The sequence below is a fragment of the Palaemon carinicauda genome, chromosome 40 (genome assembly GCF_036898095.1).
Source record: "Palaemon carinicauda isolate YSFRI2023 chromosome 40, ASM3689809v2, whole genome shotgun sequence".
Classification (NCBI taxonomy): domain Eukaryota; kingdom Metazoa; phylum Arthropoda; class Malacostraca; order Decapoda; family Palaemonidae; genus Palaemon; species Palaemon carinicauda.
The window spans coordinates 44098506-44106748 of record NC_090764.1 but is presented as its reverse complement, the minus strand read 5'-3'; the positions used below and the strand labels follow the sequence as shown (position 1 = coordinate 44106748).

Below are 8243 nucleotides of genomic sequence, written 5' to 3'. Positions count from 1 at the left end.
AAATGGGAGGTCATTTCCGGATTTCAAAAGATCAGAAGGAAACACATACAAAGGTGAAACATTAATATTATTATTATTATTATTATTATTATTATTATTACCTGGTAAGCTACAACCTTAGTTGGAAAAGCAAGGTGCTATAAGCCCAGGGGCGCCAACAGGGAAAATAGCCCAGTGAGGAAAGGAAACAAGGAAAAATAAAATATTTTAAGAACTGTAACCTTTAAATAAATATTTCCTATATAAACTATGAAAACTTTAACAAAACAAGAGGAAGAGAAATGAGATAGAATAGTGTGCCCGAGTGTACCCTCAACCAAGAGAACTCTAACCCAAGACAGTGGAAGGCCATAGTACAGAGGTTATGGCACTACCCAAGACTAGAGAACAATGGTTTGGTTTTAGAGTGTCCTCCTAGAAGAGCTGCTTACCATAGCTAAAGAGTCTCTTCAACCCTTACCAAGAGGAAAGTAGCCACTGGACAATTTTTTTGACAAAATTGTTTGGCAATGTCAGTGTTGTCAGGTGTATGTGGACAGACGAGAATCTGTAAAGAATAGGCCAGACTATTCGGTGTATATGTAGGTAAAGGAAAAGTTAACCGTAACCAGAGAGAAGGATCCAATGCAGTACTGTCTGGCCAGTCAAAGGACCCAATATCTCTCTAGCGGTAGTATGCTTCTATGTGTATAAAAGTGTGGGCGTGTGCGAGTGTGTGATATGCACGCAAATTCAGTAACGAGGTTACGTATTATTATTATTATTATTATTATTATTATTATTGTTATTATTATTCTGTAAGCCCAAGGGCTCCAACAAGAAAAAATAGCACATATATGTTATTGAGTGTAATAAGTAAGGTGGTAGAATGTTCATAGGAGAGTTTTAGTATGGGAAAAAGCTTGTTTGAATTATGCTTATATATACTGTGCGTATACATATATAAGCATATACATACATAATATATATATATATATATATATATATGTATATATATATATATATATATATGTATATATATATATATATATATATATATATATATATACATATATATATATATATATGTGTGTGTATGTATGTATATATACATACCCTTCCTTTTCTAAGCAGCCTCATACTGTGCTCAATATACGTTCACACTGCTTATGCGCCTGTGGCGTCTGTGATTTCTTTAAAAATCGCTAATCCTGATTCCTAAGATATTTCATTTTGTTCATTACTTCTCTTGTAGAATTTTATTATTTCGTCATTTCCTTTCCGCACTGTGCTATTTTCCCTGTTGAAGCCCTTGGTCTTAGACCGTTCTGCTTTTTACAACTAGGGGTGTGAGCTAGCAAGTAATGATAATAACAACTGATTTAAGATCATTTTATGCCGGTAAAAATTATACATCAACTGAAGAGATAAGGAGTTATATATGTTGTACTGGGATGAACCTGACAAGACGTATCTCTGCAATGTTCAAAAGAAAAAATAGTTTTGTTATCAGTCGTTTGAATTAGCAAATGTCAAATATTCTCGCACTCGGAGAAAAGGGAGTACTAATCTTTACGTAATATTAATATGCAGTTAATTCTAATAGTCATGGTATCTTTGCCATAAGACTTAATACTACACAGTATTCTAGATTTTTTTTCTAACTATGACAACATTATAGAATGAACTTCCTAATTAGGCACTTGAAATGGGTGGAACTTCAAAAGTTCAAACTTGCAGCGAATGTTTTTAAGTCTAATAGGCTGATATGAGTCTTTCTTTATAGTTTATTTATAAAAGATCTATTTTGATATTGTTACTGTTCTTGCAATATCTTATATTATTTTTCATCACTTTTTTTTTCTAACTGGGCTATTTTTCCCTGTTAGAGCCCTTGGACTTACAGCATACTGCTTTTCCAACGAGGGTTTTAGGTTAGCTAACATCAACAACAACAACAATAATAATAATAATAATAATAATAATAATAATAATAATAGTAGCAGTAATCGTAATAAAAACATGCTACATATTAAGAAGCTTATTATCATATTATGAAACCTCATTTCGTTTGACCAATATGCATACGCAAGTCAGTAATGTTACCGTTTTTTATCATCTTTTTTTTAAGCCTAGTCGTAAATATGAAATTTGCAATGAATGCAGCTACATTTTATGACCAGATTACATGAATTGTTAAAAAGGCACTATATCCCAATTTAGGGTCCTGGCAGGCTATTTGTAGCTAATTTAGCGTGCTATACCTTATCATGAATATCTCTGGGGTGCGCATTTTCAAATAGGCCCCCTAAAATGTTTAGACAGTATTTCAAGGTATATGCCGCGACGCCTAACCTATTTTGAAATAGAAAAACGTTTGCAAAATCTCATATGATCAATCCTTTGGCAGAATCGAATTTGTGAAAAGTTAAATGAATGAATTAAGTGCATAAGATTCCCAATACCCTTCCATTATACATTAAATAATTTCTGGTAAACACTTGATATTAATCATTTTTTGCGTGCGTTAGCAACATTTTTCTTTTTATATTGATTTATTCACGTTTTTATTATAATATTTTAGACAAATAATGTCATATAAATAAGAAATAATTTATCACATCCTTTATACAAATCGTGTAATTAGTTACTTTGCCTTAGGGAATGTGGTGAGTCTTACATATTAAAAACGTTGATGATAATTTGAATAATATATCAAAACTACCCGCTGGGCCCTGATACAAATAAACGCAATCTATTTGGTAATTTATGAAGTAAATAGTAATTTGATTTTAAGATATAATGAATTAACTATACTTTTTTAAATGGGTAAGTTTACAGATCCTCATTTGATTCTTAATTCTGTAAATGAGTGTTTCTCTTTCCAGGTTGTAAAAATAGATTTATCTATTTTTCAACAACAGAAATACGAGGAATAGCTTACGACCAAATATGCTTCATAACTTACACAGTTTAAAAAAGCCGTAATTCTAATCTGGAATTCTCCGTAAATATATACTGTTCTAAGTCGTATTTCAGTAAAATACAGGCGACCGTAATTTTACCATATTTGATCTTATACTTTACGGGTTGGTGACCGTACTATCACTCCTTTATGTCAATATAACCGTTTTTAAAACGGTAAAAATCCTAGAATAAATGTTGCCAGACATTTACCGTTTTTTTTTTTTAATGCAAATGTTTAACAGTGTATGTAAAGAGATATATATAAATATTTGCATGAAATTAACATGCAACCAGCACGGAAAAGGTTTGTGACATCTTAGCCCTCAAGCATTGTGTTGCTTTACCCAGATTTTATTCCCCACAGGTTCCAGGAAAATGTGGCGCAAATAGTGGATGTTCGGAGGACGTGATTTGAACGTGGGCGTAGCTTCTTGGGTGGCAGTTGGGTGCTGAGTGGGCGTAATGGCTGTCAATCTGTTGATGCCATTACTCATCCCCTTGGGAGAACAGATCACTAACGGTAAGAGTTCATTCTTCTAAATTTTATTTTCGACCTCCAGATGGTCTCTCCGCATGAAAATACTTTTTGTCTGTTTTGCGATAAGGGAATTTAATTCTGTTCCTCATCATAATTTAAATAGTTTAGATTTGCAATTTCATATACTCAAAGTTCCTCTTCTAAAGCTAGGTTTATTTCAGTATAAATAGGTGTGCCTTCAGTATTCATATGGACGAATGTACCAAGAGATTTTGTTGAATTATTATTGGAAGAATCGTTACAGAAACAAAATATTTCCATATCAGAACCTGATAGAAGTTTTTTATAATATTTCCAATAATTTATTATAGTCCCTATTCATAAAATTTAAGGATGTCATTTCTGAAGCAAAAATGAAACCGCTAAGGATAAATACACAAGTGTGGCTATGGAGCCAGAGCAACTTCGTGGGGTCTCTCTCTCTCTCTCTCTCTCTCTCTCTCTCTCTCTCTCTCTCTGTGTCAAAATAGAATAGTTTCATGTAGAAAGAAAAAACTGGTTATACGGGTTATTGAAGTAAAGTTTCGGAGTCAAAGCGGTAAAAGCTGTGATACGCATTTGCAACCTGGTATGTCCAGTACTGGAGTTTTTTGGTTCCCTATGCTACAAAGTTGTGTAACAATTCTGGCAGTGTTGTGACTTGATATTTGTTAGTTTAGGTGAGACTGTAATGCTTCTTGAATTTTGTTTTTAATCTCAAGTGCCATTTAGGCATAAGAATGTCTATTCTTATTCATCAATAACGATATTCGTTGGTTTTCTGCACCTTCATATTTTCCCTGTTCTCATTTTGGCATTCTGTTACTGGGTACTGATTTATAATTTTTATCCTCCTCACTTATCTTGGATTTCTACTCGGCTGAGCTTACAAATGTAAGACGATAATGTCGTTATGTTGTATGTGCAACGTACAAGGTGACAGACAGATTTCATTGGCTATATTGATACTTGATGCAGTACCTTTCACTGATATATAATGAGTTACAGGCAACATAAATCCAGTTAATTCTGTCTTGAAAGTATTTCAAAATATGCAAAATATTAAAAAGTTCTAACTAAAACTTTTGAAAATGTTTTTTTACATCAATTCAAATTAATATTAGGCTTAAGAAATAAAAGATTTCGGTTCTCAGTGTGATGTATTTCCATGTAAAAATCCTGCTGTATTCTGTCTTTCATATTTCTAAAGGTGAAGTTACATGATATACCCCACATACTACTGGCCGAATAATAAGAACATAGTTTTCAGTATATTTATGGTAAGAATTTCTCACAAGGAGAGAGTCAACAACCTGGAATAAAAGTAGGCTTTACACCTGCCACTAGATTTGTCTTCGTGGATTAGGAAAGAGGTACACAAGAGCTTGTTTAGTCTCTCAAAACGTTATTGGAACAGAATCTGTCAAGCCTTGAAAGGCTCCTTTTTTATGCATGACTACGTTTAGAATACAAGCTCTATATCACATTAAAAAATAATTAATACTTTCAGTATAATAAACGCCTATTTCTTTGGGATCTAAACAATTAATAAAGCATTGATTTAGACTTAGAAAAGTCTACTTAGAAATATTTATTTTTCTTTAATCCATTACTACACTCGTGAATATTTCAAGTCTTTGGACACAAGAAACAAAGTTCATGCTAAAGCGAATTGTAGATCAATTAGTGGCTCTTTTTGCAAGATTCAGACTTCCATTCATCATAGCATCCTGATGTCATGATGTAGGCTCTTCTACATTCCGATCTTCCTGGACAGCTCCATCCTGTTCGTAATACTAGGCATGCAGTTGATTCTATTAGACATGCCTTCATCATGAGGTTCAATACTACACAGTATTCTAGAAGTGTTATTCCAGCTGTGACCAAGTTGTAGAATGATATTCCTAATCGGGTAATTGAATCGGTAGAACTTCAAAAGTTCAAACTTGCAGCAAATGTTTTGATGTTGAACAAGCTGACATAAGTCTTTTTATCGTTTATATATGAAACTTATGTTTTGATGTTACTGTTTTAAAATATTTCCTTTTAATGGTTTATTATTTCTCATATCATTCGTTTATTTCCTTATTTCCTTTCCTCACTGGGCTATTTTCCCTGTTGGAGGCCTTGGGCTTATAGCATCCTGCTTTTCCAGCTAGGATAGTAGCTTAGCTAATAATAATGATAATAATGATGATAATAATAATAATAATAATAATAATAATAATAATAATAATAATAATAATAATAATAATATGCGACTGTGTAAGAAGAGAATCGTCGTTATCTTGAAATTATCTTTCTGGGATGTTATTCCTATCTCATTGTGCTTTAGTATATAGTTTTATGAACGGTGAGTCACAATATGAGATTAGATATTTAATTACTAAATCAAAACTCTCAGGTAAGTGGTGGTTTAGTATCTATATAGGCAAGAACTTAAAATTGATAGTTGGAAATTTCCTCCAATTACATTTCAATTAGTACGAATCATTATTATTATTATTATTATTATTATTATTATTATTATTATTATTATTATTATTATTATTATTGTTGTTGTTGTTTTTGTTGTTGTTATTATTAGCTACGCTACAACCCTAGTTTAAAAAGAATGATTCTATATGCTCAAGGACTCCAACAGGAAAAAATAGCCCAGTGAGGAAAGGAAATAATGAAATTAATAAACTACAGGAGAAGTGACAAACAATTATAAAAAACAACAAGAGAAACAAGATTGAAAGTTTGTTCGAGTGTATCCTCAAGCAAGAGAACTCTACCCCAAGACAGTGGAAGACCATGGTACAAAGTCTATGGCACTACCCAAGAATAGAGAACTATTGTTTGATTTTGGAATGTCCTTCTCCTAGAAGAGCTACTTACCAGGTTTGTTGAAAAGCAGAAAATACTTATTACACTGGACACCCATCCCTGGCTTTACACATAATCAAGTAAACAGATAAAGCCACGCGATTTCCAAAGACTTGCAACAGACTATTGTCCTGTTTTCTGTTCTGTAGTTCATGAGTAATCTACAAAGCTAGGGATGAAATCCAAGATTAGTGTGACATTCGGTATCATATATTAAACATTAAATATAATTTGAGCAAAACGTACTATACCATATCCTGAAACATGGTATCTGCTTTATTCAAGATTTTAAGAAATTAATATTTCTATTTTTGTTCCCCTAGACAGAACGTTCTTGTTGCATACAATAAATCTTTATTTATCTATGTATGCATTTGTAAATTTTAATGGCAATTTTTAATTATTTAGTTTAGTCATTTACTGTTTATCTCTACCGTATCATATTATTGTACGGAATTTCTTACTTGAACATTTAGTAGCCTTTTGGAAACGTCCCTGCATAACAATCTGCTGGAAGGGAGTTCGAGATTCGCTAAAGCTCGATAGTTTATAGTAGTGTCTGCATCCTATCATTGTGAGTTTTGGATTCCGATAAGGGGTTTATGGCCTACCTGCTGAGTCATCGGTATCCATTGCCTGGCCGTCCCTAGTCCTAGCTTAATGGATATCATGGTCAGTCTCTATGACATTTTTCTGTCCCTTGCATCTGACATTCATGAGTGACTACTACACCTTTAAAGATAAGTGATTGACATTTCCATTACCTTTTATGTTGCTGCGTAAGAAATTACACACATTGCTAACAATGATGAAAAACTAAACTAAACTAAAAAATAACAAAATTTGTAATTCAGACAAACTGTCTTTCAAATTCTCAAAAATATCGGAAAGAAGAAAATAAAAAATTAGAAAAAGGTTGTCTGATAATATAACGACACCTTACAATAACCTTCAGTTATGGCAGCAATTAAAATTTTATGATTGCATACATCATTAAGGGGCAAATTTCAAGTCCATGTAGAATAATGCAATCAAGAGAATTACAGAATTATTATTATTATTATTATTATTATTATTATTATCATTATGATGATGATGATGATTATTATTATTATAAACTAAGCTACAACCCTAGTTAGAAAGGCAGGATGCTATAAGGCCAAGGGCATATTCACTTTCTATGTCACACTCAATAATAGTTTTAAACTTTTTTAATTGTTGCCATAATCAAAACAATAGGCTTACACCTACATATCTTAAAAAAAAATAACTCTTGCGTGGCAGTATATGTTAAAAGGCAAATAACATTATTGAAATCTGCAATAATATTCGTCACTCCAATAACATGCAATTGTCTCATCCAGCTGTGTTCACTTTCCTATCTAACTAAAAGTCAAACAACGTCCACAGTAATCTCTCGTTCGTCAATATTGTTGGGTCGGTAAATTTATTTCTTTATATGGTATACGAATAGCGATTCCGTAATGATACTTAAAGAGTTCTATGGCAGATCTTTCCCGACCCTTCTTCAATATAAGATTTTTTGCACTATTCATTAGTCTGAATGTCTGGTTTAAGTCGCTCTTAACAAACAATGTTGTAATAGAACAGTTTTCTCACTGAATTTCCAAACAACATTTTATTACAATAAAAATATTTTATTGACACTGCCGTACCAAAGAAAATTCCTTCCATGCAAGTCTACTGCGCTTAAAGAAGATAGGTACATGACCCTTGCAGAATTTTGAAAGATGTGTTTCGAAAATTCCCGGAGGTATTGTCCATAAAAATTTATACTTTCCTGATTACATATGATTTTTAACTTTCTTGCATTTCATTCATTATTCAGATTGTTATCTATACAATAGCCTAAAACTATTCACAACATAATCTATAAAAGCAAACTTGA

At 32.3% G+C, this 8243-nt stretch overlaps 1 pseudogene; it reads left to right on the top strand.

The window, feature by feature from the left end:
* Positions 1-8243, top strand: part of LOC137631745 (putative neural-cadherin 2) — a 202205-nt pseudogene that overhangs the window by 58131 nt on the left and 135831 nt on the right.